Source organism: Urocitellus parryii, assembly GCF_045843805.1.
Source record: "Urocitellus parryii isolate mUroPar1 chromosome 13 unlocalized genomic scaffold, mUroPar1.hap1 SUPER_13_unloc_12, whole genome shotgun sequence".
NCBI lineage: Eukaryota > Metazoa > Chordata > Mammalia > Rodentia > Sciuridae > Urocitellus > Urocitellus parryii.
Genome location: NW_027551764.1, coordinates 952241 through 970046, shown reverse-complemented (window position 1 = coordinate 970046; position 17806 = coordinate 952241). Strand labels below are relative to the sequence as shown.

The window sequence follows — 17806 nt, the reverse complement described above, 5'->3', positions numbered from 1 at the left end:
TCCCCCCCCACCTGCCCAATGCCTGAAGAAATGCATAGAAATGTGGAGCAGAACAAGTTGCAGCAAGTCATGTGGGAGACTAAAGAGTCAATTGTTGGGGAAATCAGAAGGGAAATTGTAAGTTGACTTTTAGCAGCAGTATCTTCAAGTACAGCATCTAATCCTAAGCAAGATAGTCATTAAGTGAAATTTTTAGGTTGGCATGGATCCTATAGTTATGACTATTTGTGTTATCAATGATATACACTGGTGGAGGTGTTATCTGTACTTCAGAAGATACTGTCTGCTGAGCTGGGCTACTATGTACAATATGCTATGTGTTTCCCCTATGTATATCTTTCCAAAAAATATACATAGAAACTAGGCACTTTGCTGATTACTTATTTTTTTAATCTCTTAAAACTGTAGCAATTTGGAAAGGCCTAATATTTATTTGTATGTTGATATTTTTCCAAATTGATTCTCTGTGTAGAATTAATTATAAAACTTGAAGACTTCCAGACATAACCGGTTTATAAATAACATACTTCTTCAGACTAGCTTCTTATAACACTGACCTCTATGAGGTATTTACTGTGCAATAACTGATTCATTTTATTAGAGCTTGAAGCAACCAATGATTTTTCCTTCACTGCTGTTAATTAATGTTACTTCCAAGAAAACCCACTGTTCTGTTTAAAAATTGCTCTTAATTCTTGAGGAGGCTACTGATAGCCGTAGGTTAGAATTAACTACAACTGCTCAATGTTCTTACACTGTAAACCTCATTGCTTTACCCCAAACAAATGTAATTTTATTACAGCTTACATATTATTTTTCTTTTGGAAATGTGCCTTATGTTAAATGCTATGTACTTTTGCATTGTCCAGATTTCTTATAAGGAGATGTTTCTTCTTCTGTGTTTTAAACTACATAATATTGTCAAAATAATGGGGCCTCTGACTTGAATAGATATAAATGAATACGCTGGTTTCTTGTTTTTTTCCAAATGTAAGTAATATAGATTTGTTCTCCTCATATATAAATTATTTGAATTCGGTATTAGCCAGTCAAAACTCTTTGTTTTTATGAAAGAAAAAGGAAAATGGTTTCCTATTTGGCTTTACATGTGTTAAATAAATGTGAAAAGTAACAACAACAACAATAACCAAGAATTGTTTATGCAGTAGGTGCCCAGAACCTGCTCAGTCCATCTAGAAGCATTTGCGGTGGAAAATGGAAGGGCCTAACTCAGTGTACTCCTGCTTGTTCATCCACATCTGCTGGAAAGTAGAATGTGAGGGCAGGATGGAGCTGCCAATCCACACAGAGTACTTGTGCTCAGGGGGAGCAATAATCTTGATCTTCATGGTGCTGGGTGCCAGGCTGTGATCTTCTGCATCCTGTCAGTGATGCCTGGATAAATGGTGGAGCCACCAGACAGCACAGTGTTGGCATAGAGGTCATTGAAGATGTTGATATCACACTTCATGATGGAGTTGAAGGTGGTCTTGTGGATGCCAGAGGATTCCGTACCCAGGAAAGAGGGCTGGAAGACTGCCTCTGGACACCAGGACCACTCATTACCAATGGTGATCACCTTCCTGTGGGGCAGCTCATAGCTCTTCTCAGGGAGGAAGAGGATGAAGCGGTGGCCAACTCCTGCTTGAAGTCCAGGACAACATAGCACAGCTTTTCCTTGATGTAACACGATCTCCTGCTCTGCTGTGGTGGTGAAGCTATAGCTATGTTCTGTCAGAATCTTCATGAGGTAGCTTGTCAGGTCCTGGCCCGCCAGGTCCAGACACAGGATGGTATGGGGAAGGGCATAGTCCTCACAGATGAGCATTATGGGGGTGACCCAGTTACCAGAGTTCATAACAATGTCAGTGGTGCACCCAGAGGCATACAGGGACAGCACGAACTGGATGGCCACATATATGCCAGTGTGTTGAAGGTCTCTAACATGATCTGAGTCATCTTCTCTCTGTTGGCCTTGAGGTTCAGGGGGGCCTCAGTCAACAGCACCCCGTGCTCCTCATGGGCCATATGCAGCTCATAGTAGAAGGTGTGGTGCCAGATCTGTTCCATGTCATCCCAGTTGGTGACAATGCTGTGCTCCATGAAGTACTTCAGGGTCAGGATGCTGAGCTTGCTCTGGGCCTGTCCACCATCATACCCTAGTGGTGGAGACGCCCGATAATAGAGGGGATCACAGCCCTGGGGGCGTCACTGCCAGCAAAGCCAGCATTGTACATGCCGGAGCCATTGTCAGTGATGAGCTTAGTGATTTCTTCTTCCCTTGTGATTGCAGAGCTGCAGGAGGACATGGAGCTTGGGCCAGTGCATGATCAAGATAACGCATTCTCACTGTTTTTGCTAGTGTATATATGTTACACATATATGTAACATACATACAATAGCATTGCTATCGACTTTTGTATGTTAATAACATACTTCCATATTAATAATCTGTTTTTTGAATCTTAGCATTTTTAACTATAAAAACAAATTTTACTTGTTTTGTTATGAAGTAAAAGTGAAGGAAACCACATAAAGTACCCACTTTACAAGTATCCTTTATTTCATCTCCTTTGGCATTAGCTTTTCTTTGCCCAAAAATGCTCTCCATGTTCAGTGCAAGAGTGAACATGGAAAACCCCAGAAGAACTCTCAGTTAACCATAGCCACAGGTCTTGTGTTCTGTATTCTACCTATAGTAAATAAAAAAAAATATTTTTAAAATTGCATCTATACTGAACATATACAGATTTATTTTGTCTTTATTCTCCAAATAATACAACAACCATTCACATAATATTTACAATGTCTTAAGTATTTTATGCAATCTAGAGATGATGAATTAAAATATTCGGGAGGATGTATAGGTTATATGCACATTCTATAGTACTTAAATAGAGTTTAAGCTTGTGTGTATTCTGGTGTTTTCAAAGGTGGGGGTTCTGGAACCAATCCCCTGAGGATATATACGTATGACTACATTTTAACAGGGCAGGGAAAAAATAGCAAAAGATGTGTGCCCTTTTACCTAAGGACCTCATATGCCGTAAGTTTAGTTGAAATGCAGAAGTGTTTGTATTTTCCTGGAAAAATCAGATGAAACTGTGAGATAACATGCACACAAATGCTTTGCTGCTTTCAATGCAACACCTAAGAGACAACACAGCATGGCTCTGGCTCAGTACATCCTCCCAACACAGTTGCAGGGTGTGAATATAAGAGTCACTGTTTTAAAAGCTTACAGCTTTTTTTTCATTGTTTTTCCCTCATAAGAATTTAAGTGAACCAAAAATTACAAGATTATATAAATTAAAAGACTGTGACTTTGGTCATAGTAGACTTTTCAGAACCAAAAGATAGCAATAATAACATGACAATAGTTTTAATTCAATGTCAGGAATCTAGCACAGATATCCCACAAAACTGAATGTGAGAGTATATTCCAGGTAAGTGAGGTATGTGTCAGAGTAACAGGTAATTTTTGGAAGATTCACCCCCACCCCAAATGGTCAAAATTTTAATACATTAATTGAATCTGGAATAAAGATTTTTGTTATTTTTGAATTATTTTCACTCAGACACTTAACATATAATCCAACAATCATAGTTTTTCATCTTATCCAAATATGTTCACAACTTATTTCTACAGAAAATCCGGCACGTGCATGTTTATAGCAAATTTCTTCATAATAACTAAGAATTGGGAGAACCCAAAATGTCATTCAGTAGATTTATGTATAAACAAACCATAGTGCATCCATATAGCAGAACATCATCCAATATTAAATATTAAAAAGAAATAAACAATTAATGAAAAGGCATGGAGGAGCCTTAAATGCAAATTGTAAAGTAAATGAAATCAATCTTAAAAACCATATATACTGTATAATTTTAGTTGTCCTTCATTCAGGAAAAGATAAAATTGTGGATATAATAAAAACAGCCCTGAGCAGAAAGGTCTCAGGGGCAGGAGTAGTGATGAATAGCTGGGGCACAGGATTTTAAGGTGATGAAACCATACCATATGATACTGTAATGGTATGATGAAACCATCCCATATATACTATATGATATCATATGATAATGTATTCCATGTAATGACATGGAATACATATCATTATCCTTTTGTCAAACTCATAGGACAAAACAGTGAACTCTATGCAAGCTTGATTTATTAGGAATGTATTAACACTGAATAATCAATTATAACAAATGCCCCACACTAGTGTAAGTAGGGGAACCTGGAGGTTTTGAAAGAGGCATAAGGGAATTCTATTCTTTCCATTCAATATTTCTTTAAACCTACAGTTGTTCAAATGTAATCTTTTACTTGAAAAGTATTAGCCAAGGGAGTTGTAGATTTATATAAAAGTATTCATGCAAGTTTCAGAAATTTAAAAATCAAATATTAGTGATAACTTAGGGTAGGGGGCTTAGGAAACAGGGTATGAGCTTGTGAGTTAAAGGGCATGAGGTTTCAAGTTCTAAATGTGACTTTGGTATTGGTGGTGTATTAAAAACTATTGCATTGTAGTCTCTAAATGGATGAATTTTGTGGTATGTGAATAATATCTCAATCTGATAAAAAATCAAATGGCCTAATTCTGTGCTGTTAACTTGAATGAACAGCATTTAATAGTTTTTTTTTGCTGAAATGCATGATGTATATTCTGAGATCCTCACATATGATTTTTTTGCCAGAAAGACAATAATGATTAAAAATATAAAATCTGAAATAAACATCAGTCTTTAACAGAGTTTAGTGAAGGTTCAGGAGAATTACAGAAGCTAGGACAAGGAGGCATAAAAATGTTTTCCTTCTAGATGACTGTTAGAATGTAAGAGCAATATTATCTAATATCAGCAGTGGTGACATGGAAAGAGTATAAAATGTGGATTTGGAATAAAGTTTTAAGTATTTATTATTTAGTACAAGCAGTACCAAGGACTGGGGGAACAACTCAGTGGCATAGCATTTTCCTAGCATATTTGAGGTTCTGGTTAGATCCCTAGGATAACACATAAACACACAAAAAGTTACAAGAACCCCTTTTCCCAAAATCACATGTACAGAAAGGCTAAAGTGTACAGCATCCTTCATCAAGCTGCCAACTCACCTGTTTTCACTGAAAGCAATAAAAAAGATGAATTTCCCCAACTCTGTAATTAGTACTAAGTCTAAGATCCTAGGATATTTGACCTAAACTTGAAGCATCTCATGTGGATGGTTTTGGACTCTGAGTTTTGAGCACCAACCAGTCATTTGGACTTTGAAAGAAATAGCCTTTGACAGTAATGTCACCAGGAGGAGATACTCTTCATTATATCAAAGGGCACTTTATATATCTAAGCTTTTAGTGTAATTTATACCAAAGGTATTTAACCACCTAAAAATATAGAAAGTATATTTTTATATTTGTGTTATTTTCCCATCAGATTAACAAAATACTTGAGATAATTGTATTGTGAAGAAAACCAGTTTGTTTTAGCCCACAATTTCATTCTGCTGATCAAGTGTATACACTGCCTTCGTGGTGTGGGTGCCCAATGGCAATAATGGGACCTCATTCTGGAGTAAAGTTGCTCACATCTTGGTCAAGAAACAAAAGAAAAAGAGGAAGAAGAAAAGGTTAGAGTCCCACCATCCCCTGGAGTAGCATGCTCCAGAGACCTAAGGACTTCTCACAAAGCCCCTCCCCATAAGGGTCCATCTTGCTTCCCGAAAGTACTGCCTGCGGAATGAGCCATTAACATACAGACCTTTTGGGAACATTTATTTAAACCACTTAGTATTCTAAATTCTGGTCATATTCTTAAAACTTATTGTCTTCAAAATATCTGTATACAGAATTGAATTTCAAAGGCCCACGTTAAGAGATATTACTGCACACAGACCAATTCTGTACGTTTTATAGGGAATGGATGGATTTCCTTAATATAGTGCATACATATTGTGCTTTCCTTGTATGTTTGAATGATCTCTACAGGCTAACATTCATGGTATTCGTGCACAGAAAGTCCATATAAGGCAAGATATAAAATTTCATGTACTTTTTTCTTATAATTCATAAATATTAAAATGAGGTGACTAAAAATAAAACAACAAAAAATTAACTAAATTATTTTCCTAACACACTGAATCTAAATTCTAAAAAGTAATGCCTGTAGGAATTATTTCCAGGACAAAAACACATACATAATGTTTGAGAAAACAGAAGAAATTATTTTCAAAATGTGTACATGTATAATTATGTGTTAGTCAATGTCTATTTCTAAACCTTTATCCTCATTAGGCTCAATGCTCACCTTTCCAAAAAATATGATCATGTAAAGTCAATAACGTGCAACTCTTTTTAAAAATGTGTGCACACTATATTTAAAAAGATGAATTGAAACCCATGTTCAATTATTTAAATCCATGCTTCATCCTACAAACTGGAATATATTAAGTCATGTAGTGTCCCTAATAAATAACTAATATATATCAGAAATAATATAGGTTTAGAAGATAATATTGATCAGAAGAAATAGTTTGAATTATTATAATTATTTGAAAAATAGGAAGATTTTGCATGAATCCTTTCAGGTCTATAGTCCACAGTTTGATAGTTTGGATGGAACTCTAGCCAAGAAAAAAAGTCCTATATATAATGTTTTCCCATGAAGATAAATCTCCTTGAAGAGTAAAAGAAAAAGAACAAGGGGGGATTAATCCAGTTTATGTTGATTCTTTATTTTATCAGATAGTACTTAAAGTTAATTTTAAATCTGTTTAATAAAATTGAAGGAATTAAATAAATAGTTTTTTAAGTATAGGCATGCCCATCCACCATGGTGATTCCACTTAAATATGCATTAAAATGATAGGCTAAGATTTCAGAGCAGAATTTAGTTAGTTAAAGCTCCTAAAATCTTTTGCCAAATACCACAATCACTAATTTAAAATATTGTATTATTTTTCTGGAGTCAAACTTTGCATTAAGCTTTGGAAGCAAAGCTTTGCAACTTTGTTTTATTGATATTTGGGGACAGAGTTAAAGATACTTTTTACTGAATAAAATGTGTCTCTATTAAATTGAAATATTTAAAGTCTGATCATGAAAATAACACAGATAAACAATGTCAAAAGTCAAAAAGCACCAAAACATTTTCCTTGAAAATCAACTTTCCAGCAGCTTTTACTTTGTCAAGTCTTATAATCTCAATGTGCTTGAGTTTCCTCAGTTATAAAATGGGAACGATAGGTTATTTGTTTTGGAAGTTTCTGACATTAACCTTCCAAAACAGCCACAATTTATAAACATAATGTTAGAACTAAGGTGATTTTTTTTTAATTTAGAAAGACCCAACTACAATAAAGTGTGAATTTGTCATACTGTTAAAATTGGTAACAATGTGTATTCACTCCCAGTTTATAGTATTTTTTGACTTTTAGAGTAAATGAAAATTTTATTTTATTATATTTTAAAATAATTTCTAAGTGTTAAAAGCAAGACTGAGTATAATTCAGTTTTTATTTTCTATGAAACAGACTTGATAAACTGGAGACCCTGAAGCAGGTATACCCAAATGGTAGTGTCAGGATTTTAGCTGTACCAGAGGCCTTTATATGCTACACATAATTTGTATAAAGTTTTATATGTGCAAATTGGGTACATAAACAGCTCTCCATTTTTCTAAGGGAATGCAATAAATATAGCATAGTGAATAAGCATAACTTTTATACTCCTCAAAAAAATGGGAATGATAGTGTTTGTAACTTCCACAACATTAATGTAGATTGAGAGTCCTGACACCATGCTTATCAATAGGCTCTATGTACATTTAACTTACTATTAATACTACGACCTCAGGAGGTCCTTTAAATATCCTTGCCCACTTCTTGTTTCTACTCTCAAATATGATGTCTTCTTTTAAGAGGGCAAGTATATGAAACACACTCATGTTTAGTAAATTTAAGATTTCAGGTGTCAGACACAGTGGTGCACACCTATAATCCCAGCAATTCTGAAAGCTGAAGGATGAGGACTGTGAGTTCAAAACCAGCCTCAGCAACTGAGAGAGGTCCTAAGCAACTTAGTGAGACCCTGTCTCAAAATAAAAAATAAAAAGGGCTGGGGATGCAGCTCAATGGTTCATCCCTGGGGTGGGGGGAAGATTTCAAGATTTAGAAAATGTTTACAAGATTTTTTATCCTTCTGAAGAGAATTTGGGATTATTTTCTTAGGAATTGATAGGAAATACAAATTTTTGAAGACAAAAATAATAATTATCTATCAGAAGTGTGCTTGGATTGACAATGGATTCACATATGTGTGTTTCTTTCAAAATCAAGTCTAAAAAGGCAAGACATTATTTCATTTTTGTCATTCTTAAGCTTATGTTTTTCTAGAGTTTATAAAATATGGGGCTGAGGATATAGCTTAGTGGTGGAGCAGGTGTTTATTATGCATGAGACCCTGAGATCAATCTCAGTACTGCCCCCCAAATTGATTAAATTAAATTTAAAAAATGAATAAATAAAACCAAGCCAAACAAAAAGCCACACCCTACAACAAAAAAACAAAAACAAGAAACAATAACAAAAGGGAAGGAAAAAATGGGGTGGGAGGAGATCATACCCCACATAGTCATCTGACTCAATGAACTGGAGTTCCAGTATCATAAGCAACATCTGAAGGTTTGCATTGTAGGCAGCTAAGGTGATGAACAGATAAGACATAAAATCAATGAAGATACCTTCTGGGTCCTGGAAACCCTAGTCTCTCCCACAAAGCTTCCATGGAAATTACTTTGGGTCCATGGAAAAGCCAAATGTCCCTGAAGATGGAATTTTTCAAGTTCAGGAAAACATTTATGTATTATTAATACAGACACAAAAATTAATGCAACTGCTTTGCCAATTTCTTACTTTAGAATGTATGACAAATTTGTTGGAACAGTATTTAAATTTCCGGATCTGTCTGATGTTTGTAAGGTTTTGTCCAGATGTTTATTAAACTCTACAAGAACAATCTTTTCCTATTGACTGTCATTGTCTTACTTGATTCCTATTTGGTTTCAAAATTTTAAGGGCACACAATATGATTTCCTAAGTAGTGGAACTACTTATGAGTCCTGAACACCCAGAATTCACATACATTCTTGCACACACTTAAAGATCCATAAATATAGGTATTTTTGATTAACCCAATGCAATTATTTTTCAACATTAAAATATATATACTTGGGCTGGGGATGTGGCTCAAGTGGTAGCGCAGGGCGCTGGGTTCGACCCTCAGCACCATATAAAAAAATGAAATAAAGATGTTGTGTCCACCGAAAACTAAAAATAAATAAATAAATAAATATTAAAAATTTTCTCTCTTTAATAAATAAATAAATAATAAATAAATAAATAAATAAATAAATAAATTCTATTCATCAAGCCAGAAACAACTCTCTACCATTGGTCCCAATCCCAGCATCACTGGACTTTGTCCAATTCTTTTCTAAGATTAACAGGGCACACCTCCGTTGTCTGAAATCCATAGTCAATGGCAGAGCTGGAATTAAACATTAATTGAAGAGTTTTTTTTTTTTTTTTTTTTTGCAACTATGCCACTTAAATCACACAGTGCCTGGCATATAGGAAATCTACAAATACTTTTTTATGTAATGCAGAATCTATGCACTTCTCAATATATGAAACTTGATTGACTTTAAACAATAAAACAATAAGTATATCATGGGCAGTGAGTGAAACTGAAACTTCCACTCCTCTCACCTTCTTCACTACATGCAAGCTTAAAGATCAGAATTTAAGATCACTTTAATAGCTGACTGGGCCCAGGTGGTGGCGCTAGCTGCCACAGAGTTTTGTTTCCAAGCCCTCCGTGTTTTTATTTTATTTTATTTTATTATTTTTTTGAGAATTTTAATATTTATTATTTTCTTTTAGTTTTCGGCAGACACAACATCTTTGTTTGTATGTGGTGCTGAGGATCGAACCAGGCCGCACGCATGCCAGGCGAGCACGCTACCGCTTGAGCCACATCCCCAGCCCCAAACCCTCCGTTTTTGTCTCGGTTTTTGTCACCTGGAGAAAAGAAGCCAAAGCGCCATCAGGGTGGAGGTGCCCATAGGGCAAAAGAATGAGGCCCTCTTCGCCTCTGGCCATGTCCGTGGGATGATCTATCAAGACCCTGTTGCTTTGGTCCCAACTGCCCCAAGCAATGAGGCTCTGTTGGGGGCAGAGCAGCCCAGCAGGTTCTGCTACCTTTGCTTTCCTTTCCATTGCATGTGAAGATCCTGGACAGTGTGCCAGCAAAGCTGGTCGACCACCGGGGCAGCCTTAGACGTGAGGAACCCAAGACCAGCGTCCAGGAGCAACCTCAGGCCCAGACCAAGACCCTTGACAACAACCATTGTAGGAAGCTGCCCGGCCGTGACCAGGCTGCAAAGCCCACAGGGCGCTACCTGGTCCTGGGGCTTCTACTGCGCAGTGGTAGATGCCTCTGCCGACATCTTCTCTGAGATCAGAACCGGCCCTGATCTCCACAGCAGTGCCAACGGGTCAGGCCCTGTTCTTCAGAATGGTGCCTCTGAACTCGGCCCTCCGCAGCCTTGCCGCGGTCCAAGTCCTGTTCTCAGCAGTGCATCCCCTGCTCCTCAACGTCCAGTATCTGCACTAGGCACTAATCCTAGGAGCCGTGCCACCCGACCAGGTCCTGATCTTCGCAGAGGTGGCGCTTCATCTGTTCCTGTTTGCACCAGTGCATCCTGGCCAACCCTGCCCTCCGAAGTCCTGCAACAAAGTCAGGCCCTACTCCTAGCAGCACGAACTCAACCACAGGCTTTGGTCCATGGAGTCACCCTACCCAGTGATGTTCATCCGGAAAGTTGGCCATTCTCAACTGCCACGCTCTGCCTGAGCCAGCTGGCAGAGACTTCCTTGTTCCTCTAGGGCAGCCTTACAAGACCTTGTCTTTCAGACTAGCTTAAGTTCTTCTGAACCTGTGGAAGCATGCCTTCCCAGTCTGTCGGGCATGCAGTCTGTTTGCCTTCTTCCTCATCCTCACCTCCTTGTAAGTTCTTTCCTTTAAGAAGGCAATGTGGTGAAGCCTTCTCTTCCTCCTCCTTCTTCTCTTTGTCCTTCTCCCTTTCCTCCTCTCTCACTAGATCTCCTGGCCTAAGCCCCTTCTACCACCCCCACCACCAAGTTTTCCTAAATACTAAAATTAACTTCCTATTTTTTCTGATTCTGTTATAAATGTCCTAGGGCTGAAAATCTAAGTAAAGAATCTTCCAAATCAGTGAAAATTTGTAAGCAAAATTATAAAATTTATGAAGACATTTGACTTAAGCATGTCATTGCTCTTAACAAAATACCTTCTATCACTGTTATGCCTATTTACTTTTGACTGTTAGTGCAATAATATAAAGTAGAATTTTATTAACCTCCTGAAAGTCATCTTGACTATCAAATATGTATTATGTCTATGATTATAATTCAAGTACAAATTAATTAGGAGTCCATGGATTAAATTTATTTACAGCACAATATATTTAGCAGAAAAATGTTTGACAAATACTTAAACCAGCTGTATCCATTCTTCTCTAGTTCTTGGATTATTACAAAAAAGAGGGAGATACTTAAGATGCTATTTTTAAAGTTTTCACAGCCCTGAATTTCAAGTTTTGAGAACTGTTTTGACATTGAGGATTGTTTTCTTTTAAGCAAATTAAATATTTTCAGCTTGTGTCTTTTATTTTTTTTACCTCCATGTATGACTTAAGTACGAGTAAAAGAGAGCAATTATACATTTCACTGTTTTTTTCTCTGATGAAAGGATGATGTTTGAGTTACTTGTGAATGAATATGTATTGTGCTCAGCTTGCCGTCTGACTGCATCACAGATGTTCATGTGGCAATTATGGAGCCTGATGCACTGAGTGCTTTGTCCTTTGGTTTTGTCAAGACAAAACCCCAGTGCAATCTTGATTCTGAGAAAAAGTGAGATTACAGTGGAAACTGAAACTATCTTTCTTCCCTAAAGGGGTACAATGAATGAATATATATAGATATAGATATAGTTAGTTAGTTAGTTGTCAATGGATCTTTATTTTATTTATTTATATTGCAATGCTGAGAATCAAACCCAGTACCTTACACATGCTAGGCAAGAGCTCTACAACTGAGCGACAACCCCAGTCCCTTAAGTACATATTTAAATATAAACATATATTTAAATATATGTTTTAGTAGGCAAACACTTCTCATTTTATCAAGTGAAACCAGACGGGCTTCAAATGCTCCTATGCCAAAAAAAATTAAAGGATCTGGTTTCAAAATAATTCAAGACCTTTGATCCAAAACAAGAGCACTCTCTTTCAAAACAATTTCTTCCAGAGTCTATGTATGATGCCAAGTATTCTGCCTGGTCTCATAATTAATTTTCTATATACAAATAGCAATTATACTCTAAAGACTTGCATTGGTAAACATAATTATGCAATAAAATATGAACTTTTTCCAAGTTTGTTTCTGGTTTCAATAATCTGACATTGTCATTTTCAAGTCTGTAAGGGCTTTGAAGGGGACTCTATGATTCTTTTTCACATCATTTTCTGAACACATTTTGATCAGGCTATGACCAGGTTGTCACAGATGCATGATTTCCTTCTTCTAACTTCGACTGGAGCATTAGTTTATTCTACATGTATAACCACTGAAATAATCTAACTTTGTGAGTGATACCTGCATACTCAATCTCCTTGTTAGGCTGAGGAGAAAATACAAGTCAGGTTGTTTAAGGGATTTATCCAAGATGATGAGAGGACTGCTTTATAACTTCACAGGTGTGTAAATTTCCTAAAATGCTGCACCATATTGCCATGAACTTAGTGACTTAAAACAAATTTTTTATATTACAGTTTTAGTGTTCAGAATCCTGAAGCCAGTTTTCTGACGTTCAATCAAGATGTCCACAAGGCTGCCTTCCTTCTGGAGGCTCCATGGAAGGACCTGTTTCTCACCTTTTTCAGAGTCCACCTGCTATCCTTGGCTTATGACCAGATCTTCCACCTTCAAAGCAAGTCACTACACCTCTCTTCTTTCTGACATGTTTCTGTCTTATAAGGACTCTTGTGATCACATTGAACCACCCCGGATAATTCACTATTTTTATCCTACCTTAAGATTCTTAACTTGCTGTACAAAGTCCCTTTTACTAGAGTCACAGATTCCTGAACTAGCACACAAACAGCTTTGGGGAATACATTATTCTCTCTAACTTAATAGGTAATTTTGCCATGTGGACATTTTTTTCATTAAATAATATTACAGATTATACTTTATCACTGCATCAGCAAAAATACAAATATAACTCAGGCCTGATATTATTATTATTATTATTATTATTATTATTATTATTATTATATATTCATTATTATGACAGTTGCATTTTTCTTCTGATTTAGAAAAAAATGAAAATTAAACCATTTCATTGACTATTGTACCTCACAGATAGGTAGGCCCTGGAGGACTAATATAAAGGGTCTCAGATGTTTGAATTTCCCCTGCTATCATTCACTTTCATAGGCCTATTTTAGAATGTCAGAGCTAAATCGTACAGGCAATTACATGCTACTTTGGAATGGTCACCACATATGGCTCCTTGCAGTGTGATTAAGAGTCCACTCATCAATGCAGTTTTGTTGATCCTGTTGCTGGGGAGTTACACAGACAACAGCTTGCTGCCTGACATTTAGGAATGACACCAGCATATCAACACAGTTCCATGCTCATGAGCAAGTACTTTTGCCTGAGAATTTTATAAATCATGCCTCTAACCTCTTGTGCTCCTTTGAATGTTCCAGCCATGTAATATCCAGAGAGAAATTCATATATCCTCTGAGGTAAAGATCTACCTGTATCCTTTCTTCACACTGCTGCTATTTTCTCTAGCCTATGAAATGAATGATATTACATGACTATGTGGCACATTGTAATATGACTGTGGACCAATGTCCTCCCAAGTGAAGGGTCAGCCAGAAGACCCCAGGCTACAACCACACAACATCCTCAGAGTTTCATGTCTCAGCAAACTACCTTCACAGAAGGAGCTACCTGCATCATGTCATGATACCCCTGTCTCTCTCATTGATACACATAATAGAGTTTCTAAAACATTGTCTTGACCCACTTTTGAAGTCCTAGCCAGAAGGTGTTCCATTCCCCTTCATAACCCACCTCCTCCGTTTCTGGATTCTCACACTCTGGGCTACTATTTCCCTTTTCACCCCAGGGTCAGGTACCAGACTACTAGTGATAGCCCTTGTGCCCCAAAGCCCACTGGTATTATTCAAACTTGTCCTAAATCAGCTTATTCTGCTTCATCTATTCCTTCTCATAGTTGGCTATAGTTCCCCTCTCTTCCTTTGCAGGGATACCTCATCCTAAGGGACTCTTTAGTGGCTCCTAGTGAGGCATGCTCTTTTGCTCATAAGCCTGTGAGTAAAATAAGTACCCTTGAATGGCAGTCCTGTTTTGAATCATTGACCTTCCCATAACTCAGAAGTCATAAGACCTATTAAAACAGACATATCTTTACAAGACCCACTGAAACCTGGTACTGAATCAACTAAATAGTCTAAAGAGCTCATTGATTCCAGGGTAAGACATGAGAGCCTAGGAATTCAGCAATAGAATTGGTGAGCTAAAATACAGAAACTGGCATATGAATAGTGAGGCGTTTAGAATGCAAACACAAAAGAAGATATATTTATTTAAAGAGTTAATGAATGATGAAAAATTGTGCTCTATGTGTGTAATAGGAATTGTAGTGCATTCTGCTGTCATATATAACAAATCAGAATTAAAAATCCATCTTGCAAGAATACAAATGCTTACTTACCCCATAGACATTACATATGAAAAGCTTTGTAAGTACTATCTTAATTAATCCTTACCATAGACACACAGGTTTAGAGGTCTTATACTTTTATTACAGATTTAGAATATGAGGCTCAAGAAAATTAAGTAATTGCCTAAAGTCATGTAAGTAGTAAGATACATAGGCAGATTTTCAGTATTCTGCCTGACTCTTGCCATTTCTATAATGGAAAATAATGCTTCTCACTTCCACAAACATTTTTTGAAGGGGATTCAAGAGTTTGAGGACATTTCCATGGACATGGAAAATATCTTAAAAGAGATTCAGAAATTGAAAAGTTTGCTAAAGAGAGAATAAATTAGAATTATTGCATAATGGTGTATTAAGAAATGTAATGCAAAATAAATAAATAAAAATCATTAAAAAAATAAAAAGAAAAAAAAGAAAAATAAAATAGTAATTCCTTTAAAATAACATCTTAGCATTTTAAGTGTGTAATAGAGTAATATTAACAGTTCATATTGTTGGAACAACCTAGGTACCCTTCAACAGATGAATCAATGAAGAAAGTATGGTATATATATACACAGTGGAATATTACTCAGCCTTAAGGAGAATGAACATATGGCATTTGCTTGTTAATTGATGGGACTGAAGCTATCATGCTAAGTGATATAAACCAGTCTCAATAAAGCCAAAGACCAAATGTTCTCTCTGAGATGTGGGTGCTAACCCATAACAAGGGAGGGGAAGGGAAGTATAGAAGTTCACTGAATTGGACAAAAAGGAATGAAAAGGAGGGGGATGGGAATAGGAAAGACAGTAGATGAAATGTACATGATTTTTCTATGATCATATGAACACAGGACCACCATACCTGCACAAGAATTGGATAAAAATTGGAATGGCTTGCACTCCATGTATGCATAATATGTTAAAATACATCCTAGGGGCATGTGTACGTAAAAAACAAATTTTAAAAAGGAGAAATAATTTTATATGGGTTGTGTATTCAAATTAGCAAATATCATGCTGTCAATGATGAGAAATAAAATAATGTTTTCTGATAAATAAAAAAGAGAATAAATTGGAAAATGTGATGGGTTTTGTGGTGAGTTAGGTGGGGGGAGAGCGCTCTGCATTTCAGAGTCATGTCAGGGGCTCTTAAGTTGGTATATTATTTCCAGTTACTTAGAATTCAGGGAAGGATGAAGCCTCTCAAGTGCAAGGGGGAGGTGGCACCTTATTTTGAGTTTTGTCACTGCTTCTGTCAACCAACTAATTTTGACCTTGCCAATTTGACTTTTAGGATGTCATGGTGAGGACATGTGTCTCATACAGTGATCGTAGTTTATTTACAGCAGACCCCTCATTTTCCTGAAAAAATGAATATAACTCAGGTTTATAAAAATGTGGATGCCAAATTTTGAGGAAAGGAAAGGAGTGACACATCTCTGCTACTGAGGCTGGGTAATGTATAGAAGATTTAGTCAATGGCCTTTAGAGAGTTTATATTTTCATAATTCCAAATCTAAAACTAGCTACATAGAACTCTTTTCCTTGAAAGTACATATTTATCCATACATAATTTAAGGAGGTATTCTTCTGGTGAAAATTTAAAATGCATAAATTATAGTGGTGTATGGCAAAATAAATCAGAAATAAAATACTCTAAAGCTCCAACTCTCCAATCTCTCAGGATATTCAGCCTCTGCCTCCACCTTAGGTTGTGCATAACATTTATTTTTTCATCTAACAACATCTTTGCTTTAAATTTTTACTTTCTCTTTCTAAGGAATCACTTTTGCATCTTAGATCCTGCTTTTAGGTCCATATCCATATGGGTGAAACAAACTCACAAATGTCTTACTCATTAGGAGAAATGTCTTTTGGAAGTCTGTTTTTCTGACTTTCTAATAGGTTAATGAGTGGCAGTTCTATTTGAAATTATATTTTAAATGATTTGATCAAGTGATCACAAAGAGATACATCAATGTATTGAATAATTATTTTCATTCTGCTTTTATGAATTTTGTCACTGATTTTTGACAAAGTCTACTTCTAAGAATATTAATGCATTAAGTATTTTTTTGACAAAAGAATTTCTAAGAAATATTAAGTTTTAAGGTATAAATAATTTTGAATCCCACTTAAGTCTTCCTAGAAGTCTCTGCATGGACCTGCTCATCTGTTCTTGAACACTCTTGGCTAGTATTTCTTAAATTCTTTAAGTATTGTTTCTGCCTTTATGACTTTCTTCTTTCTTATTCTAAGTCCAGACACATATCTCTTAGATATGTTGGGCATTTCCTGCATGTCTCTTATGATTTTGTTTTTTACCCCTCTATCCTTATTTTCTCTATGTTCCATTTTAGATATTTTCCATAAATCTGCCTTCATTTTCAATAATTCAGTAGAATCTGTTATTAAAGTCATCTGTTATAATTTCAGATAATGGATTTTTTCATTTCTAGAGTATCTATTTGATTTGTGTAAATTCTAGTACTCATAAAAATCTTCTATTTCTTCTCTGATTCTTGAACCTATAGATCAGTTGTGTTAAAGTTCTTCTCTATCACAGTCCATAGCTGGTTCCTCTGTGACTGTTTCTAATGCTGCTTTTTCTCTTAGTTATCAGTTATGTTGTCTCACCTCTTCACCACCCTGTATTTTGACAATGTGCCAGGTATTTTCTCAAAGAATGTCAAAGATAAATTTTACTATTGAGGTTTTCTTTCTTTTATTGAGGCATAAATGGCAGGGGCTGATTTCCCTACTTCCAGCATTAGGAAAATACTTAAAAATAAAATCGTCTGACAAGCCAGAAAACCTCTCCACAAAAGTTGAAGACCAATAAGCCCAATTTATTGTTGAATGAGCATTAAATTAGCCTGCAGTGCACATCATGGGAAATCCACAAAAGGTATTGC

At 36.1% G+C, this 17806-nt stretch overlaps 1 pseudogene; it reads right to left on the bottom strand.

Moving 5' to 3' along the window:
* Positions 1–1193: 1193 nt before the first annotated feature.
* LOC144251359 (actin, cytoplasmic 3-like) lies at positions 1194–2028 on the bottom strand (annotated as a pseudogene).
* Between the last annotated feature and the right edge of the window lie 15778 nt (positions 2029–17806).